This window comes from Leopardus geoffroyi, chromosome B2 (genome assembly GCF_018350155.1).
Source record: "Leopardus geoffroyi isolate Oge1 chromosome B2, O.geoffroyi_Oge1_pat1.0, whole genome shotgun sequence".
Classification (NCBI taxonomy): Eukaryota; Metazoa; Chordata; class Mammalia; order Carnivora; family Felidae; genus Leopardus; species Leopardus geoffroyi.
In genome coordinates, this window is record NC_059332.1 from 38,377,444 (window position 1) to 38,401,989 (window position 24,546).

The 24,546-nt window shown below is 49.9% G+C and overlaps 1 protein-coding gene across 6 annotated transcripts in view; it reads left to right on the top strand.

The window, feature by feature from the left end:
- Nucleotides 1-24,546, top strand: part of DAAM2 (dishevelled associated activator of morphogenesis 2) — a 118,576-nt gene that overhangs the window by 21,214 nt on the left and 72,816 nt on the right. For 3 of the 6 annotated variants that reach the window (XM_045498082.1, XM_045498085.1, XM_045498083.1), the window contains exon 2: nucleotides 14,446-14,553. The exons of the other annotated variants lie outside the window; for them this stretch is intronic. The gene's annotated coding sequence lies outside the window, so the exon portion shown is untranslated. The remainder of the gene's footprint in view (nucleotides 1-14,445; nucleotides 14,554-24,546) is intronic. 6 annotated transcript variants of the gene reach the window in all.

Genomic DNA, 24,546 nt, shown 5'->3' on the forward strand with positions numbered 1-24,546 from the left:
GGGGGCAGGAACCCGGGCCACTGTGTTCTTCAGGACGCCTTAAGAACTCATGGAGTTCTCTAGACAGCAAGGTTGGGGTGGTTTGCCCAGTCTTTACTGAGGGGCCAGCGTGCTTCCTGACCACTTCAAGTTGAGGAGACAAGGGTCCCAGGCCTCCTGTGGACCCTCTACTATTTCATTCTGGTGATCTAGAACACACACATTCACACAGCTAGGGTGTGGAGTAGGGTGGCATGGCCCAAACCTGCCACAACACATGAAGACTCCTGAGGAGCGTGTGAAGGAAGGAACTTAAGTTTAGCTGCCATTATTCCAGGGAGCTATGCCTTCTCACTGCCTGGCCATCCCCAGGGCAGCCAGCCCACTACATAAAGAGCTTTATGAACGTCTACTCTTTAAACTCATAAAATGATACCTACCATTTACTGAAGGCCCACTGTATGGGCCAGGCACTGGGCTCAGCACTTGCACACTTCAGCACATCCCTGTCTCACGGTAGACCTGCAAAGTGGCTGTTACCACACTTTACGGAAGAGAAAAACCAAGGTTCTGAGAGGATAGGCGCCTTGCCTGAAGTCACATAGCTAGTCAAAAGCACAGAGGGTATTCCAAATAAGGTGTGCCTGAACCTAGGACCCAGGCTGTCTGTACTGCGTCCCGATAGGTTGCAACCACCTCCCTCTGTGATGAACTGAGCAACCAACTACCTGACTTCCATTGTGGTATAGCTCATTGTGTCATAGAAATACTGTTCTGTGTCCCGCACGGCCAGCTTGTCCGTGTCAGCCTTCTAGTCACAGAATAGAAGGTGACTTCTGATTTGGGTGTCAGTGGGTAGCTTCGGGAGTGGCTGCAGCGTGGATACTGTGGTCCTATATCTCAGTCCCGCATCCTCCTCTCAGCTGCAAACACACCCACACCCTCTTTCCCTGCCTCACTCCTTCCCCCCATGCCTGTGAGTTCTAGAGGGTTTCCAAACCTAGGGTAGAGCCAGCAATTCATTAGTCTTTGTCCGGATTCCAAGAATCCCAAATATACAAGAATTCCTCATTGAGAAGTCCGGCATTCTTGGGGAAAGTGCGTGTCACCAAGAGAGAGCAAGACTCCTCACATTGAGAAATGGGATCCTAGTCCAGTCCGGGGAAGTAAGTTTGGGTTTCAGAGCCAGATGGAAGCTGATTGGCTGTGACACCCCCCTCCCAGCTCCCTACCTCCGCCCCCCACAAGCCACAACTGAGGGACTTGCCTTCCTGGTTCATCTGAGGGCACTAACTGGATGACATTTTCCTCCAGATACAGAAGGAACGCAGAGGCAGATGGGGGTGTGTGAGTATGTGAATGTGTGTGTGCACACAAGTGTGTGTTCATGCACGTGTATATCCAGTTCTCCTCACCTGCAGGTTTCTTCCTGTGTTGTTCCTCATGGGATAAACCACTTGCTTCATGAAGAACCTTCTAGTGAGCTTGTTGGGGCTGGGAGTGGATCCCAGGACAGGGAATGGCAGGCAGTAAGCCCACTACTCTTCCACGGGAGGAAACATCTCCTTCCACTTTGGGAAAGCTCCATTGACCAGAGGTTCTTGGGCCACTGCGTAGGAAATCTGGTCAAGAATATTGAGCAAGAACCCTCTCAAGTGCAAATTGACAGGTAGAAATAGAAGATGAGAGCCAAGAGGCAGCATGTGAGCAGAGGGGACAGAATAGCTGTGGAGTGAGTTATAATTAAGAAAAATTTTGGAAGGATATGAAGGTAAAAAACAAAGCAACTTTCCCTCCTTGATTATAAAAGCAATGCAGGTTCATTACAGAAAATGCAGAAAATACGTAAAGCAGGAAAACAAAAATAAAATTAGCCTCTAAATCCATCACTAGAAGGCTGAAAACCTCCTGGAAATGTCTGCCCCTCCACCCTTGTCCCCCAGTTTCCCACCTTGTCACAAACCACACTTGGGGAACTTGCCTTCTAGTTGAGTTAGCATTTTGGTAATTGACGTGTCAGTCTTTCCTCTCTGCGTACAGCTTCAAAGCAAAGTTGAGTCCATATAGTGTGTGCGGATGTTAGGCAGTTTGGTATTTTTATTTTGTCCCCTTTCCTTAGCGTTACCAACTTTGTAAATGAAAGAAGTGTTGAGCAAGACGTTAGACACAGTTTGATAGCAAGCTCAGAAGACGGGGAAGGGCCCTGAAACACCAGATGGTGCTCACTGGGATGGGAGATCTTTTAAACAACGGACAGTGAGGGGGCTCCGAAGTTCAACCTCCCAGCTCCTGCAGGAGCAATGAGCAGCCCAGAGCACGTCTACCTTTGACTGTGGCTGGATTCCCTGGCCACTGATAGAGCTCTAATTGAGGTTTGGTGTAGAGCAAACACTGTAACAAGCATGTTACATACAATCGGTGTTTGCGACTCTGAATTTTAGGTTATTGCCTTGTTTTACAGATTTGGAAACTAAGGCTTAGAATGGTTAAGAACCTTAAGGAGTGTCCATACCACACAGCCTTACAGCTAGAATTTGAACTTGTTCATCTTTCTTCTAACCCCTGTTCATCTTTCTTCTAACCCCTAGTTTCCCCTAGGGAGGGACTTCAGATGCTTGAGCCCTGCTTTCTGGAGTGCTTATCAAATCAATAATCCTACTGTTCCTTCTTCTCTCTTCTTGGCTCTTCCTCCAGGAAGTCTTACAGGTTGAAATCTACTTGACATTCACTCTTCCCTTCCCGCCATTCTCTTCAGTATTAGCCTTCTCCAATTCACAGCTATATTGTGACCAGGCGCCGCTTTGTTTTTGAGATGCAGCCTCAATTAGCCAAATCCAGCCTCCGCAAGTGGAGGAAGCCCCATATCCTTCCAAGGGAACAGAGGTTCTCAAGGAGGGGTCCTTGGGCCAGCAGAATCAGCATCACCTGGAACTTGTTAGGAATGCAAATCCTTGGGCCCGGTCCCAGACCCGCTAAATCAAACTCTGGGAGGTGTAGCACAGCTGTTGGTGTTTTATCAAGATTGCCAGATGATCCTGGCCACACTCAAGTCTGAGAACCGCTGGTCTAGAGATTCCAAAGTGAGAGGTCGTGGCTCATACATTTCCTGTCATCTCCAGTTCTGAGTCCCTATTCCCATCTAATTAGTTACGATTATTAGCTACTGCGGGTCACAAGCAGAGTACCCCAGAAGTGAAGAGCATGAAATCTGGAGCCAGACCACTTGCTTCTGAGTTCCATCTCTACTGCTGTTTCGTCGTGCATCTCTGAGTGAGTGGCTTAAATTCCCTGCACCTCAGACTTCTTACCCCTAATGTGGGGTAACAGCAGTGTCCCCCATAGGGCAGCTGTGGGCATCTGGTGAGACTGCATGTCACGTACTCCCAACACTGCCTGGCACATAGTAGGCCTGAAGCAGATGTTAACTAGACCAACGGCATTCACATCACAACACAAACAATTTGAAATTGAAGATTGGACAGCCCTTGCTCTGAAAGAGGTTGATTGCTTGACCAGAAGTCCTGCTGTTTGACCTTCCTTCTCTCTTCCCTCTTGGTGCTCACAGCAACTCACCCTGTCTGTGATGCTGACTAGTTCAGCTGTCTTTATTCTCCAGCCTCACCCCTAATCTTTGCTCCTTATCTCACTTTGCAGATCTCAGGACAACTTCTAAATAATGGAGCTGCTACTCCAGGAGAGTAGCAGAGGAGGGGAGACATAGCGTGGAAGTTACTTCCCTACCAATGTGCACTCTGCTACCTTTCAGATTGCTTCTGTGGTACAGTCAATTTTGGTTTATATATGTATATGAATGTAGATATGGATATGAATATGTATATGTATATCGTCTTTTCCCCACATTGGAGTATTTCACTCTGGAGCATTTCTTTCTCTCTCTGTTCTAAACCTTCACACCCTAATAACTAGGGACTTAGTTTGGGCCAGGGTTTGTCAACCTTCGTATTAGCCTGGATAATTCTTTGTTGGGGGTGGGGGGCTGTCCTGGGCATTATAGGATATTGAGTAGCACACCTGGTCTCCACCCATTTGATGCCAGTAGTATTGCCTGGTCGTGACAACCAAAAAGCTCTCCGGACGTTGCCAAATGTCCCTGTAAACTGTCCCAGTGGAGAGCCACTGGAATAAGTTAAATTCTTCCTATACTAGTTTAAGTTTGTTATATCTTATTGTGTCCTAGAATTTATCTCTGTAGTGTATTTAAGGTTAGGAAACTGGGTTTATTCATTGAGAAGAAAGATGCAGGGTCCCAGGAGCCTCTAGGTCACCCTTGATTCCTAAGGAGAATCACCAGCACTCTGTAATGGCATTTCCTCAAAGCTTCCATACTTAACCCACCTGCGTTGAGCCAAGGACATCCCGCTCCCTTCTAATACCTTCTCTAATGCACTTGACTCTCCCCGTACAGCAGGAAACCTCACAGGAACCAGGGGATGGCCTTTGGGTTTTGGCTTATAAATACTCATGGTCTCATTTTTCTTACTGAGAAAAGATTTTTTTTTTTTTTTTAAATCGTGTTTAACATTCTTGTTGCCGTAGTGGAAACTTTTGTTCCTTGGAGAATTTCCCATTCCAGGCCCAGGGTCAGATTCCTCAGCGGAACTCTGAACATTTTCTAGGGAAGTTTCTTTCACCAGTGAGATTGTACCTTTGATGCGTTTATACAACTGTGTTTGGATTGTGTGGTAAGACGTCCCAGGATCCCAAGATAGACTAAAGGAAGCAGGGGAGGAGCCATGTGTTCTGGGACTCAGTGGCCAGCCAGGATCAAAATCCTTTTATGGTTCCATTACTTTTTCGGATTTCTTTCCTCACACACCAGAACCTCAGATCTAAGACAAACAGCCAGTGCTTCAGTCAGTATAAGTTAAATTATGCTGTGGTAACACATAGTTCCCAAGTTTCAGTGACTTAAAACAAGAGAGGTTTATTTCTTACTCATGCTACTGTTTGTTGTGGGTTAATGCAGACCTCTACTCATTATAGTCACTCAGGAACCCAGGCTGGCAGAACAGGCACCTCATTAAATATTGATGATCACAGTGCCAACCAGAAAGGGGGTTGTGTTCTGCCAATTCAATGTTCTAGACCACTAATTACACTTCTATTAGAGTTCTCCCGAGACAGAACCAACAGTATATATGTATGTATGTACGTATTATTGATCTATCTATCATCTGTCTAGTTATCTATCTACCTACCTACTTATCCATCCTCTATCTTTCTACTTATCTATCTGCCTTCCTGTCTACTTACCTACCTACTTATCTATCTATCTACCTACCTACCCACCTACCTACTTATTTATCTATCTATCTATCTATCTATCTATCTATCTATCTATCTATCTACTTACCTATCTACTTTGTCTGTCTATCTATCCATCCATCCATCCACCCATCCATCCATCCATCCATCCATCCATCCATCCAGTCTAACCTATTTACCTATCTATCCACCTATCTACTTATCATCTATCTTTCTACTTACCATCTGTCTATCCATCTGTCTACTTATCTATCTACTTATCTGTTCTATCTACTTACCTATCTACCTGTCTATTCTATCTACTTATCTATCTATCTACCTGTCTATCTATTCTATCTACTTTATCTGTCTGTCTGTCTAGATTTGTTTTAAGGAATTAGCTCATTTGGTTGTGGGACTGGCAAGTCCAAAATCTGCAGGGCAGCCCTGCAGGCTGGAGACCCAGGGAAGAGTAGATGCTGCAGCTCAAGTTCAAAGTCTGTCTGGAGGCAGAATTTCCTCTTCCTTGGGGATGCCAGTCTTTTCTTTAAGGCTTTCAAATGATTAGATGCATCCCACCCACATGATGGTGGGCAATCTGCTTTACCCCAAGTCTACTAATTTAAATGTTTATGTCATCTAAAAAATACCTTCACAGTGAAATCAAGTTTGACCAAATATCTGATACCATGGTCTAACCAACTTGACACATAAAATTAACCATCACGATACTCAGCTTCTACTTGCAGCTCATGGGCCAAAATTAGACCTGTGGCTCCACTCAAGTACAAGTGGCCAGGAAGTACAATCTGTTTTGTGCCTGGAGTGAGGGGTGGGGACCAGTGGTATTTGACTAAGTACCAATAGCTGTCACAACTGTAAACAGTGTTACCTGTGGATGAAATAAAGCATCATTCGTGGTATCCCTACTTCAGTGCATTCTGCTAAGTCAATGCAGAAATAGTTTTAGACTTAGACCCAGATGCCCCCTTTGCTCATAAGGGAGGTTATGGAGATGGGTGGGTTAAGACATGGCCTGGTGTCCAGAGGTACTAAATTTTAAGATGGTTACTGAACACTTTCCTCTGTGTTTTCTTTATTAAGTGTTTTCTGTGTGTGCCGTTGCATCCAAGAATCATTTGCGTGGTGTGTGCTTAAAGAACATCCTGCAAAATAATTTGGCCTCTGTGGCTTCCTTTTAGTACGAAGTTGTGTTTTCCTTGGTTGGATCAGAAAGGGCTCAGATGTCAGCCCTCACTTTGCCACCATCTCTTTCTGTGCCTCTGACAAGTCCCTCCCCAGTCTGTGCCCGATTTTCCTGGCTGTCTGGAAGGGGGTTGGGCAAGGGGATCTCTAAGTTTCCTTCTGGCTCTAACATTCTGTGCACACCCTCTCCCAGGGATCCCAGTTGGTGGACTGGCTACCTGGCTGGGTACAGGAGGGCTGCATGACAGAGTTTTCTTCCATAAAACTGTCAAGATCATTCTTGGTTCTCACTTGAAGCTATGGCCTCATTAGTGCCCTGGCCATGCTGCATTCACTCACCTGGAGAGAATGCATGGTACACACCAGCTGGGAAGCATCATCTCCAGGCCCATGGCCCTCTGGTGTCCCCCTGCCTGGCTGGTGGGGGAGCCTAGAACAAGGAGATGTTGGGATGGAGTACTGGTAAGCTTGCAGAGGGCAGGGCCAGGAGATGGATACAGTCTGGCTGAGCTGAAAGTGAGGCTGAGGGGCCAGGCCAGCCCCTCAAGGCCATCGGGGCAAACCTAACCTCCAAAAGGCAGAGTGTCAAGGACCTCAAGCACTGCACGCTTCCTTCAGTGACCACATTTGACACTTCTAATACTCATCCCAACCAATTGTTTTGAAGCCAAATGAAATATGTTGGAGGAAGTACCTGGGAAACTGTACATGCCCTTCAAACAAAATAATTATTATTATCATGTACTGCCTTATTCCACAGATATTTTAGAGCTAGGTTCTAGGGAAGGAAAAGTGAACAAAGACACTAACTTAGTTGAATACAGCGTGGTGCCAGCTCTAATAGCATGTTCCGCAGGAGCAAAGCTTGTGAGAGCTCAGAGAAAGATGCAGTTAGTTCTGCTTGTGGGGGTGGAAGCCTCCATAGGAGCGGTGACAAGTGAGCTGGGTCTTGAAGGGTGTCAAAGACTTTATGGGAAAATGAAAAGGAAGTGCTAATCAGAAGGCATTGCGTGAGCAAGTCTCAGAGTACTGGATAGGCTTGGGAAAGCCCTAGAATTCTGGCCTGGCTGCTGGGTGGGGTGGGTGGGACAAAGTGAGGGGAAGCTGAAGAGGGGTGGGGGGTGGTGATCAAATGAGGAAAGGTCTGGAATAACATGTGAGGTGTTGGTTCTTAACTGAGTTTTGTAAATTACCAGGTTTGAAGAAAAAAAACCCACTTTTTATTTTTAATTTTGGCTGAAAGAAAAAGCTATTGCTTTAATTATATCAAAAACCAGCCTATAGATTTGTAATGGGCAAAACTGAACTTCGATTTACTCACGGCATTGCTGCACCATCCTGTTAATTTTGCTGTTCTCCTTTCTTCTAGAAGCCATGTAGAATACTTAAGTCATCCTGCTCTATAGAGTCTTGGTCATTTGAAATATTTGAGCAGGAGGTAGGAGGTGGAATCTTTGTTTTCTGTTTATAAAAGGAATAGCTGCTTTCAGAAAGTGTGGAAAATAAAGAAACCCATAAGGGCAAGAACAAGCACAGTGATACCACCCTCCAGACAAATTTGAGGTTACTGTTTGGGTAATTCCTTCCAGGGAGCATTTAGAAGGCAGACACCTTGTCTTTCATGATGTCTTTTCTGTGGCATGAACCTGACTCTGGCAGGGGCTCCACCTGCAATTGATTGTTGTAGTGGTGCTCCCATAGTTCCTTCTAGAGAAAGCTTGGTGATTGAGTGCTAGTAGAACCACTTAAGTTCAAAGCCTGATGTTTCCATTCATTACCTGTGAGACCTCAGTGACTTAGTCTCTCTAGGTCCCGGTTTCCTCCGGGAAATGGGAGGAATGTAAATGGGAACGATATGTAAATGTAAATGGGACCAATAACAATACCTACATCCTAAAGTTTGGGGACCAGAGTTCCTTTGGGCAAAGCACTTAGGCAAATGCCTTGCACATAGTGACTAATGTTTGTTATTGGTTATTACACTGTTCTATGGCTGAGTTCAGCCCTGAGGGAGGACCTTTTGGGGGGAAGCCTTACCCTGGAGAAGGGTCTTTCTGCCTCGGTGTCCCACACATCAGGAGAGGGGACAAGCCTGTCAAGTCGTCAGGATTATGCAAGCACCAAGCCAGGATCCTGGTGCTTGTTCACAGCTTTTCCCTGGAGAAAGCTGGCTGGTCCTTGCTCACTCCTTCCTGTCTAGCTTTTCCCTACAGGCTCTCTCAGGGGCAGGCTGTCCCTTTAAGAAAGGCAGCCACAAAGTATGGGGCCCTGCCTCCCCTGCTGGGTGCCTTGCTGGGCTGCAGCTGGGACCCTCCTGGGTTGGATTTGAGTGCTGGACCCTCTGGAGGAGGGAGACTGCTTTGAATCAAGTGCACATCCCCCAGGAATCCATGCCGGAGAAAGGACTCTCTGTCATCAGCCCCCCATTGTGGCCCCTGCCTCCCACCCCCCGGCCCTGGCTCTGGGACATACAAGAATCATTCTTGAGGACTGAGCTCAGGATCCCTAAAAAGAAAGTTGGAAAAATAGCTGGATAAACTTGGTAAGTGAAAGAAACCCACATTTCATCCTCCTTGTCTTTGCGGACTGCTGATTTGGGGTTGAGTTTGGTGATTGTTGCCGGATGGAATCTGATGGGCAAATGTGGGAAGGAGGAGGCAGAAGTGGGGCTGGGATTCCCGGTGGGTAGTGAGTCTTGGATGGGGGATGGCCTCCAGCCTCTCCTCCCACTGTTTGCCACCCTTGAGGTGAGGAACTGAGGGTGGACATCTAGAAGTATCTGGAGCCTGGTCCGGAGAGGGGTGGGTTGGGGTAGTGAAGATCAGGAAGGGGCTGATGTCAGACTTCTCTCTCATTTGGGGAAAACAAAGCGTGGCCAGCCAAGGCTGTATGCAAAGATGCCTGAGGCCAAATGGTACTTGCAGCCTGAGGGTGAATGGAGTGAGTGACCCTGGGATTCTATCTCAGCAGGAGACTCAGGCCAATTCCTCTTCCTCCTGGGCTGAGGGGACACACCAGGCCCTGGGCTTGTTCTCCAGGCCCCAAAGAGGTCTGTGTTGGCCCCTTGGACTGGGGCAGCTGTTGTGAGCAGCAGCAGGCAGTACCGTAGTGGGAGGAGGCAGGTCTGCCAAGGGCAGGGAAGAATGGAGGCCTGTTGTTCTGGAGCCTGGGAACGCCACCCTGGGGGGAGGCTCACGCGGCCCCGGGCTTAGGGCAAGAAGGAATGTGAGGAGAGGTCTGTGCAGTGGGCAGAATGGGTCTGAACTGGCACCCCACCTCTGCAGAGCAAATGACGTCCCAGCCTCGGCATGGGCACAGGTGAGCTCCCTGGCCTTGAATATCAGGTGCAGTTTGGCAAACTGGGGTCTGTGCCCAAGGGTGGCCTCCCAGGGAAGAGGCAGGATATAGTAGCAGCCTCAGTCCCCACACTTCCCCGGGGCCATGAGTGAGTTCTGGATGCCAGAAGCTCTCTGCTGAAGTCTGCTCCAATGGCTCCTTCCTGCTCCCCGGCTTGTGCCAGGCTCTAACTGGGGGGTTATTGATACAAAAATGGAATGACGGAATTGGGAGCCTGTGAGGATCGGGAAAGATGTTTTAAATATGGGATTAAAGCCGCTTTTGAAAAGTAACAAAAACAGTTGCCATTTATTCTTTATCTTGAATGTGCCAATCACTGTGCCAAGGGCTTTATGGGGACCATCTTGTGTAGTTCTTCTTGCTGTGATATTTTGAGTCGTGAACATAGGCATACTGCATTTTATTGCCCCTTGCAGATAATTGCATTTTTCTTTTTTAACAAATGGAAGGTTCGTGGCAATCCTGCGCAGAGCAGATCTATCGGTGCCATTTTCCCAGCAGCATTTGTTCGCTTCGTGTCTCTGTGTCACGTTTGAAAAAATTTCACATTTAATTGTCAACAATGCTTTAGACTTTTATGGTTATGTTTGTCATGGTGATCTGCAGGCGGTTATTATGATTCCCTGAAAGCTCAGATGATGGGTGGCAGTTTTTAGCAATAAAATATTTTTTTAATTAAGGTGTGTACATTGTTTTTTAGACATAATGCTATGGTACATTTAATGGACTACAGTGTAGTGTAAACATAGCTTTCATAGGCACTGGGAAACCAAGAAACTCATTTGACTCGCTGTATTGTGGTATTTGCTTTGCTGCAGTGGTCTGGTACCCAACCTGCAATACTCTGAGGTATGCCTGTAATTTGGGAGATTTTTACAAATGAGGAAACCGAGGCTCAGAGAGGTGCAGGACCTTGCCTGAAGACACAGGGCTGTAAACTGTGGAACCAGGACTTGAACATCTTGATTCGATTCAATTCATTCATTCACTCTATTCATTCATTCATTCATTCATTCATTCATTCATGTGTTTTGCTCAACCAAGTTGAGCTAATTGCCTCCTATTTGCCAATTCTTCTGGTGGGACATAGGACTGGGAAAGGTGCCGGCCAACATCACTGCACAACCTGGGTCCTCAACCCCTGCAGAGTCTTTCAGATGGTCCCAGAGACCCTTGACGGGAGAGTGTTGAGAACACTATTTGAGAAACTTCTTGTTCTTAAGAATGGTTGCCTTTTGTTTCCATTTGAATGATAACCTAAAAGCTGAATGCATTCATTCTGAATTGTCTGAATGGCTATCCCATAACCTACGGCTGGCCTGAGAGTTTAGTCCTGAATTTATGTTTCTGTGCAAGTTGGCACAAAGCGGTTTCCTCAAATGATAGTGTTTAACTTTTAATGCTTTGTTTCTGAAGCTGGGCTCTGCATGGTGAGCTTGGAAGGCCCAAAGTACCAAAGATGAAGAAAGCCTACATTGATCTAGAGTGAAAAGGAAGAGGTGCAGGGAGGGTGACCCAGGAGGAGATGGTTCAGCCATCCCCCTCTCTTCCGGGCAGAGTGAGCCAGACTCCGCCACAGGCAGAGCAGAGTAGGGGTGCCGATCTTCCAGCCCCCCGATGTACAGGATCATTGACAGCCCAGTGCAGAGACTCAGGATGTGCAAGTCAGGAAAGAGGAAAGACCCTGAATTAGGAGCTGGGACCCCCACTTCCAACAGTGTCTCTGACCCGAAGCTCAAGGATGCTCCTCTGTCAGCCTCTGCAGATGGGACAAGCGCTAAGGCTGAGAAGGGTGAGTGTGGCGCCTCCTGGGACCACCGTGTGATCTCCTCTCACAGAGGGGTGTTCTCTGGTCTTTCCAGAATTTCAGACCTTTCCCAGGGTCCAGCTGTTAGGTGAGAAAGCTGAAGCAGGGTCCCTGTGACTCAGGGCTTGCTACCCCGACAGCCCACAGGCACATGCCGCTGGCCTGGCGCCTTGGTTCCTGGACGGGGCTGGGTGACGAGCACACTCTGAGGATCATACGTCCCACCAATGCAGGTAGCTGGGGACAAGAGACCCAGGGACCAGACCTCTTCTTCTTCCATTTCCTCTTCCTCCTGCTGCTGAGGTTTGGGGTCTTGCTGTGAGGCAGCCTGCGGTCACACCTACTTTGGATGAGTGACGCCACTGTGTATCTTCACTCTCTTGGACCCTGAGCGGCCATCCGTCTTCCTTTCTCTGGAACTCTCTGCCCTGTCATTCGTCTGCATTAGGAGTCGTCAAACATTTTCTGTGAAGGTGCCGAGAGCAAATATTTTGGCTTCGGGGGCCACACGGTCTCTGTTGCAATCACTTAAGTACCAAAGCAGCCTTGGACAATATATAAATCTGTGGGTGTGCCAAAGAAACCACAGTTACAAAAACTGGCAGTGGGCTAGATTAGGCCACCCCTGCCCCAGATGGAGTTCGTTCCTGCTGAAAAACATTTGCTGGTTCCCCATGGCCTGCCATGTTCCCCCTGACGTGATGGGCCTGCCCTGTTCTTCATCTCCAGGGGCATCTTCTGCAGAGTCCTTCTGGTGCCCCCAGAAGCCCCATTCTCTAGCCATCCTGCCCTGCCTGCCCTTCCTCAACATGCTCTCTCTTTATGCCTCCCAGCCTTTCCCCGTGGGTCCCCTCCACCTCCCTCCACCTCTCCGCTTCGTGCATCCTATATGATCCTTAGACTTTGACTCCTTGCGCGGATCAGGTGCTTCTCCTTGTGTCCGGCTATGACCTTCCACCCCCAGCCCTCTACAATATGGAGAGTTGCCCTTCTCTTCTGTGACCCTGTCACTTTGTACTTGCCCTGCTAGAGACCCTCCCTGTGCTACACTTTAGCAATTTGTTCCTGCCTTATCTCTTCAAGGGCAGGAATCAGTAGGACTCGGCTATCTTCACCAGGCAGCAAGCACTCAGGACACAGCACTGGCGTAAACCCCGTGACCTCTCCTTTCTTCCCCCCAGAGAGCCTCTGCCGCAGCAGGTGGCTTTTTTGGGGTTTAGCTGAGCCATTTTGGGAAATCAAGATCTCCTCATGAGTTGGACACTGAAGCCGCCTGTAGCTAAATCTGTCACTGGCCCTGAAATCCGATCCTGCTCGTTCCCTGTGCCCCACGATCGGGTGGCCCAGTTTGTTTTGACATCCTGTGCGGGGCATGAGGGGAGATGTGAGGGATCCAGATTTCAAAGCAAGAATTTTCTCCAGCAGCCGCTGAAGGCCAGGCTCCTGCCAGCGCCCGGGCTCCCGTGTTAGCATTTTCAGTTAATTAAGAACACAAGCCCCAAATCCCTGACAGAGGTGGTTCTGCAGATTCAGGACAGAGGGTTCATGTCCGCACGCAGGAGAGGCCTCCCAGCTCCTGCAGGCAGGATGAGCTGGAAGAGAGGAACGCGTGAGCCAGAGAGGACCCGCTGAGGCCTTCTCAGCAAGAGAAGGTGCCACGGAAGGCGGGCCATGGGGAGCCAGCTCCAGGCAGGGCCCAGACGCACGTTTCTCCTACCAGGGCGTTTTCCGAACGGTTGGACTATGGAGGCAGGCCAGCTGGGCGAGAGTAGGAGCGGAAGATACAAGAAACTGGGATTTGCCAGTCTTTTTCTCCAGAACCAGGTTATTCCACCGCCTGGCCGGTAGGGGGCAGTGGCGAGAGGGGGCCTGGGCATGGCTTCGGGTGGAGCCCAGGTGGCTGACCTGCCAAGGGGAAGTTCTGGTCAGGGATGCTGCTTATCCACGCAGAGCCTCGGTGTGAATTTAAAACGGGCGTTGTTCCTTAGGGGGGGCTGTAGAAGCAGCCAGCTTTCCTCTCCCCTGTCCACACTGAGTGTGGCGTCAGCAGATGCTGGACCTACACCAACACCCAGCCCTGACATGGGTGTCATTTGGCATGTGGGGCTGGACTTGGGCCTCTGGGAGTTGCAGGAACATGGGTGCACATAGCGTTGGTGCCGAGTGTCCAGCTGGCACGTTCTCTGACAGGTGTGCGTGCCCCGCAGCCGGGGTGGGTCTGTGCACCCCTTTCATCTCACAGCCGAGCACCACATTCAGCAGTCACAGCCCGTCTTGGGCAGAATGCGGTGAGAGAGAGACCTGGTCTTGCTCTACGGCCACTGAATGGTCCAGGGCAAGTTATTTCTCTTTGTGAACCTCCGGTTTCTAATGGGCTCACATTTTATGTGTGTCCCGAAGGCCTGAGTGTGTTGGCAAATATTGGAGGTGTATACCAGACCTGGCTCAAGGCACCTGGTTTCCTTCCCCCGTCAGACATGTGTCTTGATCCAGCTTCTGCCTGCTGGCCAGGTGTCTGGTCAGCAGTGGGAGGAGGTGGTTGTAGGGCCAGCCCTCGGTATCTGGTTATAACTTAGCCAAATAACCAACAGTTGGTACACATGTTTTTTGACTTTTGAGAGCCTTCATCTTGTGCCCTGGGGAGTTTCTGGGCTCCCTGCCTTCTGTAAGTCATGGCTTCGTAACTTACAAGACAGGCCCCGTTCTGTGACAAGTGAGGACCATGTCGGAAAAGCAGGTGCCTCCAAAGGTGAGCATCTCAGTGGAGAGATGTCATTTGCGGGGTTGGGGGGAGTTTCAAATCTCTCCGTCTCTTTTTGCATTTCCAACAGAATCCTCAAGTTGTAGAGCTGACATGGCCGATAGCTCTTCCTTCCGGGAGGACATCCAGAAATACCACCCGATCCTCCTAAAATTCCCAAATCCCTGGACACCAGCAGGTTTGTTTGTTTGTTTGTTTGTTTGTTTTTGCCACGGCTGCTGATTTTTCTCACTGGGTCTCAGGAAGAGCCTACTGATGGCAGGTAGATAGTGATTTTGTCCACACACTCAGTTTCTTAGACCTTCTACTTGGCAGATCAGAACCTTTCTGACTGACGGTTGGAAACACCTTCTCTTTTTCAAACAGCATTTCTAAATATTCTCCAGGCATCAGATGGAAAATCTGAGGCAAAGACCAGAAGTCGTGAATTTGTTTCTGGAGTATTAGGGAACATCATCCAAAAACAGAGGTGGTTTAGCCTGAGCCTTTGCAAAACTCACAATATTTAGGGAAATCTTCACTAATGAATCTTAGCTAAGAGTTTTTGGAGGTTTTGTTTTGTTTTAATTACATTTTTTGTAGTTGTCGTTTCTGTCAATACTGCCTTCAGGAGAAAGCACTTACGGGAAACCAAGAACGAAAGCAGGGTGTGTCTGCCGCTGTTCTCTCGCGGGAAAGGAGAGTTCTGTGCCGAGAATTTGGGGTTGGGGTTCTAGACATGGTCTGTCGTCAGTTTGTCCTGGGGCAAGTGGCCTTGCTTCTTGAACCTCAGTTTTCTCCTCTGTAAAATGGTCACGATAAGGATAGCCAGCCCCCACTGTTGGTATCCTGTGCCTCCCAACAGCAGTGTGGGAGTCCCCTGTGGGGCATGTCAGAGGAAGTTGGAGCGGAGTTCGTTCACACACAGACAGCAGGAGTGACATCCCAAGATGGAAGGGTATGGCCATTCTGGAGCAGAGTGGGGTAATCTTCCCCAGAGTCCTATTTTTGCACCTGAGCTTATGGAGTAGCACACAATTGCTCTGGGGAACAGTGGCCCCGCACCTTGGCTCTCTGCGTGGGGGTCTGTCGAGACACCCCTATGCCTGATGGCATGTGGGGGTTGCACCTGGGTTGCCCAACTGCCTCCGTCTCTGTGTGAAGCGTGCTTCCCCTTAACCTCCTTGGTCTGAAAATGGATTCTTTGGATGGACCGAAGGGAAATTTGGAAAATCCTGGTCAATTGCAGAATCCAAGGAGGGTGGTCCCCTTCATGACCAAGCTCTGAACCACATCTGTGCACCCGACGTCTCACAGCCTACGTTTAAGCTCTTGCCCTCCCTCTGCCCGAAGAATGGTACCTGAGGAAAACCTAGTCCTCCTTCAAGACTCAGTTCAAGCACCACCACTTCTGTCATCTCTCTAGCCCCTCTTTCCCCCAGTTTCAGGGAGGTGAGGTTCTCCCTCATTGATGGCCCCAAGGACCCACCCCAGATGTAGCATGTAGCACAAGTGCTTGAAAACCACTGTTCTCCCTGTCTTTCATTAAACTATGAGCTTCCAGAATGCAGGGACTCAGACAAGGCCCATTGTGCATTCCTAGTTCCAGAGACCGGGTCTAGTGCATAGTAGGCCCTCATTAAGTATTGTCCGAGTGAAAACTGAGGGGAACCTGGGCTCTCTGCAGTCTCCTGCTGAGAGGGAAACAAGAGCAGCTGGTGTTTGGGCAGTTGGGCTGGTGTTTGGGCAGTTGGCCCAGGGGCCAGCTCCGTGGTAGTATCTGAACCGAGCGCTCTAATCGGTGCCTCCTGTGTGTATGCCTTCCGTGGCAGGGCTGGGGCACAGGGTGTGCATGGGCCAGCAGTGTGCCCACGGCTGGCTGTGGTAGCAGCACCGTGTTTCTCTGCAGAGACCCAGGTGTGGACATTGCTGCCAACTTCCTCTTCTTTCTGGCCTTTGTCCTCATTGGCATGCGATTCTCATTGCCGTGCCCAGGGCTTTTGGAAGGAGTGTGACCTTGTGGGGAAGCTGGTGGCACTTTGGGGGACAGACAGACCTCACTGTCTGTGCCTGGGAAAGACACCTGTGTTGGAGACTGAGAAGATACCTTAGAGAGTTGTAACATGTGAGAAATTGGGCAAGAGAATTTTCGTGAATGCCAGTGAGATCAGAAGGGAGCATGTGCTCTTTGGGGTCAATAGTGACCTTCCCTTTGGGGAGTTCATATGCTCACTGGTATATTCACATGTGTCCGTCATTATTCTAAGTTCTGAGCATGCAGACTGACCATGTCCCTGCCCTTGGAGGGCTTACTTTCTTTTTTTTTTTTTTAATTTTTTTTATGTTTATTTTTTTTTTTGAGAGAGAGAGACAGAGTGTGAGCGGGGGAGGGGCAGAGAGAGAGAGGGAGACACAGAATCCGAAGTAGGCTCCAGGCTCCGAGCTGTCAGCACACAGCCTGATGCGGGGCTCAAACTCACGGACTGTGAGATCATGACCTGAGCTGAAGTCAGACGCTTAACTGACTGAGCCACCCAGGTGCCCCGGAGGATTTACTTTCTAATGAAAATCCCTGAAGACTGACACGATGGGAGTTAAGGCCACCGTCACCCTGGAGACAGCAACCTCCAGGTGAGGGATATCATTTCTCCATTCTTCGGCGCCTGCACTCTCCCCCCAGATGTTGTATTGTCCACAGTGGTATCACCCTTCCCGGATTCCTGGCTCTGCCTCCTTCCCCAGCCTGTGTTACAGACCCCTCCTCACCTATACGCCCGCTGTGCCCTGTGCAGCAATTGCCCAGCACGCTGTCCCTCCCTGACCTTCTCACCAGTTTTCCCCTCTTCCCCGACTGAGAGTGGTTTTAATGAGTGTTTTATTCACCACCACATGCCTACGGCGTGCGGTGCCTGGCTCAGAGTGGAGGTTCTGTACATAACTGTGGAATGAATGAATCCACAGGACAGACACTGGGTCTCACTTACTCATCTTTGCCATCCATGCTAGGCTTGGGTGTCTATCTGTTTTCATCTCTTTCTGGGTCAGTCGTCAGCGGGATGGATGCTAGGGGAAATTGCTGGAAAGCTGGGGAGTTGTGAGAAATTGGAGGAGGAGGAGGAAACCCCTGCTTGGAATCTGCTCTTGACTGTGTCCCCTCTGTGACTTGGCCGCAGGAGGCTCATTTGCCTTTGAACACATTCCCTCCTGCAGGCTGGGAAGGCAGGTGGGCTTCAGGGCTCACAGAGCTGGGCTCTAAATCCCACACCCTCCTTGTGCTGAGGCCAGCGTCTTCCTCCTCGTGTGTGTGTGTGGGGACAGGGCAGTGCTGAGGGACAGAGCTGCCCGTACAGCCCTCGGGTTCAGTCAGCACAGCTGGGCCGGCCAGAGAGCAGGCCGCCCGGGAATGGCTGGGAGGCAAGTCCAGGCCTCGGGCCCACCTCCCCCAAGGCCAGGATGTGGCGTGGGACCCAGGCGGGTGGAGGTTCCCACCGCTCAGCTCCTGCGTTCTCTCTCAAATGCTGCAGGCCTAGGCAGTGCCTCTCAGCAGGAGGGGGTGAGGAGAGACTCCAGCTGCCTGGGTCAAGACCCCGTATCAGGACCAGGACAGCCCCGCAGGCACCCACCTCTGACATTTATCCTCTACCTGGACAGCTGCCAGTGGTCCTGCGGTCCAGCCTTGCCTTGTGTGGCGGATGGGAAGAGAGTCTGGAATTAACCATTGCAGGCCCTGCCTGAGTCAGGCCAAGCCTTGTGTGCCCATCCATCCATCGTGTACTGAGGGTTGGAATGGGCTTGTTCACAAACGTTATCGGATTTAATCCTGACATCAATTTGGGGATAGAGGCACAAACCCCATTTTCCAGATGAGTACACTGAGGCATGTGGTGTTCCATAATCTGCCTAAGGTTGTAAGTTAGTAAAGTTTCGTAGGAATTCATTCTTCATTACAAAGGCCCATTGTGTGCTAGGGAATGATTCTAGGCCCTGTGGATACAGCATTGAGTGATGGACAAAGACATCTCAAGGAGAGAGAGAATGCAAAAGTAGATAGTATCTCATATGGTAGTAAGTCCATGTGGAAAATGGGAGGGAGAGGGGTTGTTTAAAATGGTCGTGGAAAATCTCGTTGAGAAAGTGTACAATTGTTAATGTCCATGCCGGGCTTGCTAGGCATGCCCTTGTCACCATATACAAGCCCACTATTTAACCCCCTCCCCCACCCAGTTACCTTATGAGGCAGATTGCTCTGATTCCCATTCTCAGATGGGGACACTGAGGCACAGGGAGGTAAAGTCACTTGCCAGAGAGGACAGCGGATGGAAGCAGTGCTAGGATCTGTGCTCAGGCAGCCGAACTCCCCAGCTCTGGCTCATAACCATGGCCAGGGAGCCAGTAGGGAGGGCAGGAGCCCAGCAGCCCCCACCTCACAGGCCAGGCAGATGCAGAGGAGTGGACAGGATGAGTTAGCAGCAAACCTGGGTGAAAGGGGAGGGTTTAGAAGCTAAAATTAGAAGCCAAGTTTAGAAGCTAAAATTCTAGCATCTCAACCCTCTCCTCTCCCTGAGGTCTTTGCTGCTTCTCAGAAAGGAGTCTCCGGGCCAGGGTTCTTGAGCTAGCACTCAGCGAGATAAAATGTAGCCCCTTGAAGAATTCATCGATAAGAACGGGACAGGGTAAATACTGTGGTAAGGGGTCAAGCCCAAAGGCTGCCCCTCACCCTTCTCCTCCCCTCCCTGCCCCTCGCCTCCAGCCAGCCACACTCAGCCCTCCTAGGAATCAGCTCCGAAAGAAGTGGGGCTGTTTTTGCTCTGGTCTCCCTCCGTGTCAATCTGAGAACAGCTTATTTTGTTAACGATGATGAGGATGATAGCAGCTAATGTTTACTGAAGCCTTATAGAAATAGGAAGTGAAAATATATCCAACTCCCATGTACGGGAAAAAACAATTATGTCCTGAATTGGTAACTTGCAATACAAATCTTAGCTTGATAAATAAAGGCGCTTCAGCCTGTTCTGATGCGAGACAATGGCTCCTGGTTCAGTGAAGTCCCAATTCAGGCTCCCTGTGAGGGTGTCTTCCCGTGGGGACCTTGGGGCCACAAGGTCCCTGTGATATCTACTGACTTGTTCTGTGTTCCCTCGGCTTCTGGAGCCCCTGTGCTAAAATCCACTGAAGGGGCCATGTCTGGTCTTGTCCCAGGGCTTTTGAAGGGAGACCTGGCACCCGCTGCTCAAGCTTTGGCTTCCTCAGGCCCCTTGGCTCTCCTGGGACACCCGCCTGTCCCTGGAGGATTCCGGTGTCCAGCTGTTGTCTGGATGTGAGGACTGTAAATGGGTGGGCCTGAGGGCAGCCCCTGGTGCTTGCTAACCTTCCTGCGGCAGAGCCATGTTTCTCTGAGCCCCGCTGAAGGTGGGGCTTCTCCAAGGGACATGGCATTTCCCTGTTCTGGAATTCTCTAAGTCATTGGGTCATTTCTTTTTTTTTTTTTTTTTTTTTTTAATTTTGAGTGAGAGAAAGAGAGCATGAGTGGGGAGGGGCAGAGAGAGAGGGAGAGAGAGAGAGAGAGAGAGGGAGGGAGGGAGAGAGAGAGAGAGAGAGAGAAAGAGAGAGAGAAAGAGAAAGAGAGAGAGAGAGAGAGAGAGAGAATCCTAAGCAGGCTCAGTGCTGTCAGCTCAGAGCCTAATACAGGGCTTGAACTCACAAAACATGAGATCATGACCTGAGCTGAAACCAAGAATCTGGATGCTTAACTGACTTGAGCCTCCTAGGCATCCATAATTGGGTCATTTCTAATGATGTCTCCCTCCTCAGCCCCCAGGTGGGGAAGGGAGTGAAATCCTGGCCATTTACTTCATTTCCCTCCTAGTCTTAGAAAGGCTTTTTCTTTATTCCTGACTGGAGAAAACAGCGTTACCTCTTTGCAGCCGTTCCCAACTCTGTTGACCTTTGTGTTCCGGGGGTGGGGGTGGGGGGGGGTCCTCGGTGTTATTTGCCTGGGGAAAATAATGTCATGGCTTTGTTCTGATATTAGAAGGTTCGAGAGAAAGGAAAGCGAAAAAAAAATGAAACACTTGGATTTCCCAGGGGCAAAATATATTACGAGATATTTTAAATATATTCCTTGTACAATACCCTGTTATCAGACATACAGTATTATTCCTGAATTATCAGTTACTCCTCATGACTCCATGATGGGGTATGCCCTGTCATATTCTCTTTGTACAGACGAGAAAGGTGAGGCTCAAAGAAGGTAACTTTCCCAAGGTCCTATAGTGAGTCAGAGGCAGAGCCAAGTTCAGAAGCTAAACTTCTAGAGTCTCAACCCCATCCTCTCCCTGAGGTCTTTGCTTCTTCTCAGAAAGGAGTCTCGGGGCCAGGGTTCTTGAGCTAGCACTCAGCGAACTAAAATGTAGCCCCTTGAAGAATTCATCAAATCTCCAGAGAAAGCGGGGTTGGCTTCAGTTGGTTCAACCAGGCGTAAATATCAGGGCAGAGGAAATCTCAGGTCACATTAGCAAGGGCTGGTAGGGTTTCCAGCTCTCCCCAGCTCCCGTGCACGTGAAAACCTGCATCTTTCTCTTCGCCTTCAGTCTTAACCTGAACAATGATTTTCACGAGCTGTTTGGATGAGCGTGCCGGATGAAAGCATAGTGTGACAACTTCGTCCCCACCCTGCTTCCCGAGGCCCTTGACTCGCGGCTAGGTGCCTTCTTCTGCCTTCTTCGCAGAGCCCCGTGCAGCTCTGACTCTCTGCTCTCCAGTCTGCTGAAGCCCTGCCCTCTTTGGGGTACCAGGAGCTAGTTTTTCAGCTACCAAGGAGTGGTGGTGCTGCATTTGAAAACTCCACTCTGGCCTTCGTTTGTGGTGGAGTCGAAAGGCCAAGGCGGGTATCTGGGCACCAGCTAAAAATAGCCAGGGGAAATAGCTTCTCGCTTTATAAATTTAGCTTTTATTACATAAGTAGTTATTGGTATTATAACGTTAACTCTAAATAAAAGTAGGGGAAAAAATCCACCTACAGTCACATCACATGCACATGAATTCATTTTTCCAAAAGCCCCAATGTCCTGGGCATTCTGAGATGGAGGGGCAAGGGAGGGAAGGGAGCAAGTCAGCAGGAAGTGATTAAGGTGACCTGGAATGGCAGGCACTAAGCCAACGCACAGGCTCCACTGCAGACTTACTGCTTCTCTTCATTGCCTTCTCCAGGAAGCCTCCCCTGGTATCCTCCTTGTCAACGACTGGGACATAGGAGATGCCGCTTTCTGCTCACATCACGATGTCTGGCTTGTGTGTCCCATATTGTATTATGATTATCTGGTTAAGTGCCCGGCTCTCCCACTAGACTCGGATCTCCAGGATTTAGCAGGAATATCTTATTCTTCTCTGTATCTCCAGTGCCTGGGAGATCCAAGCAAGTCAAAGTTAAGATGCCAAATAGAGAGGGGCTCCTGGGTGGCTCAGTTGGTTAAACTTCGACCTCGGCTCAGGTCATGGTCTTGCAGTTTGTGGGTTCGGGTCCTGCATCGGGCTCTGTGCTGACAGCTCAGTGCCTGGAGCCTGCTTTGGATTCTGTGTCTCTCTCTCTCTCTCTCTCTGCCTCTCCCCTACTTGTGCTCTGTCTCTGTCTCTCAAAAATAAATGTAAAAAAAATTTTTTTTAAAAAGATGTCCAATAGAGGGGTCAAGACAGTCACTGAAGAAGACGTGCGTGCTGACGCTCAAATTCTAAAATCTGCAGAATGGCAAGCGACGTGGAACCACGGAGTGTGTTACCTGCGTCTGATATGGACATGTTTTCTTTGGTGTGTTTTGTGCGTGTGCGAGGGAGAGAGAGAAGGAAGATCTGGTGTATCCCACCAGTGGCTGTGAGGTCTCTTCTCACATTAGAAGAGGGGGTTAAAGAGCATGAGCCAGAACTTGAAGAGCATGACAAGGGGCCTCGTGTTCTCCTTTGCACAGTATGAGCTCCAGATCCTGTGCTTCTTCCTTAGCCCACAGGGGGGTCAGGGGCTGTGCCTTCTTCATGCTGCAAACCCTGCTGTCTGGCACAGTGCCTAGGCACGGAGTAGGTATGTGGTGAAGGCTCGCGGGATGGATGGATGGATGGATGGGTGTGCACATGGGGGGAGAAGCTCTTGTAATCAAGGGAAGTTCAGTTCAGGGAGATGAGCACCGAGTCTAGTTAGGAAACAGGGAAGGGGCCTCGGTTGGCAGAGACAGCAGCTTTGTCGTTGGATGAGGGGAAGCGGGCCGTTGGTGTCCCTGTTGGTTTGGATACTTCTAACCAGATGCTGACTCGGAATGGCCATCTCGTGGGGGAGAGGAGGACCAGGGGGGCTCTAGGAAGTCATGCAAAGACACAGGCATAGAGAGAGCATTTTCCCCCTTTCATTTTGCTTCTTTTCCTCCAGCACAAGAATTGGACACATTGCTCAGATTCCTTGAGTCCCTAGGGCAGGGGTGGGGGTGCCTTGAGGGGGGGCAGTTCTAACAAATGAGCCCGGACAGAGGCATGTGGAATATGGCCCAGAGAGAAGGCGGGGGGGGGGGGGGGGCGGGCAGAGTGAGTTGTGAACTTGGGGAGGAGGAAATTCTATTTTGGGTGCCTTTGAATCCCAGCCCCTCTCTCAGCCAGATCTGCAACAGACCCCCACCCTCTGCCACTTGTGTGCACTGGCTTATGCTCTGTTTCTGGCTCCCCTCCCTGCCTCCTTTAAGGCTTGGCTCATTCTCTCCTTGGTGTTCTGCCTCTGGGTATTCTTGCCTGAATCCAAAACCTCTTCCCAGTCTTTTCAAAGGAGCCATCCCTAGCTAGCAATATCTACAAATGATAATTAACATAGTTTATCCCCATTCCTCTTGTGTGCCACGCACCGCACTAGGAGCTTCGTGTGTCCCCGTCCAGGTCATCCGAAACACATGAGTCATTCCTCCTGTGATCTGGATTTGACAAACAAAGAAGCTGAGCCTCAGAGAGGCTGAGTGAGCCAGGCAAGGTTATCCTGCTAGTAGGTCGCAAAGCCGTGGCTAGAAACCAAATTGGCCTGTCTTCTCTTCCCACGGCTACCCAGCCCTCCCTCTGAATCAGAAACTCTGGGGGTGGGGCTCAGCGAGCCGCATTTCAACAAGCCCCCCGCCCAGGAGACTCTAGAACTGCTGCTTTCGCCGATCTGGCTCCAAGCTGGCTGACAACCCACAAGTCCACCAATATTTGGAGAGAGCTGGTCCATTCGCGGCCATTCGTCATCCTTACAAGTCTGTCTGCTGGCTCTGGCCCTGGGGCGAGGTGTTCCTGAGCGCTTGTTTCCCTGCTTGTGAGATAGGAACACTCCAACCCTTAGGGAGGACATCCTTGCCATCTCGTTTTCAGGAGAGGATCTCCCAAGGGTGGTTACTTGATACTGATGGCACCTTAGCATCACTTGGGGAAGTTTGACAAAACATCAGTCAGTGTCTGGCTCCCTCCCCAGACCAGGCCAGTGCCGCTGGGGCTGGGGCGAGGCCATGAGTGGCTCTAACATGTGTGGGCAGAAGGCGGGGGACGGCGCAGGCTGTTCACTCTCAGGCCTCATCCTCGCCATCACTTCCTCAAGGGAAGAGGCGAGGCGTCTCTAAGCAGTAATTCTAGGAGAAGTAATGAGCTGGGCCTGCCAATACTTCCTCCCCTTTCTGGGATCTGTTGCCTGCAGGGTGGCTGCTTCCGGCCAGTTCTGGGAGATGAGGTCAGGAGCCCACTCCTGTGGGAGGTCCACAGTCACCCTCCTAGGCTGGTGACTGGACACGTGGGCGGGCCTCACTGAATGGAATATGAAGCAGTCCGTTTGGCCAGAGACATAAAGACTTGGACAGCTTTATCAGAGCGGGACTGATAGTGTGACCTCCATCTGTCAGCTTCATGCATCAGTTCCTCGAATGGTCCTGAGCTCGAGCAGGTCGAGGCAGGTTTTCCCCGACACCATGTGCTTGACAGAGTTAGTATTGAATTTAATGAGCTGGCATGAACAAGCCAGCTGGTTAGTTAGTGGTCAGTAAACATTTGTCGCATCTGCATGAACGCCAAGGCCCCCTCTGATCACCACTACACCTCCCTGGGGTCTGACCTCCCAGCCTCAAACCACCTCCACCACCAAGCCCTTGGTATCTGACAGTTAACTCCTTAAACCCTACTTTACTGGAAACAGTGCCACTCG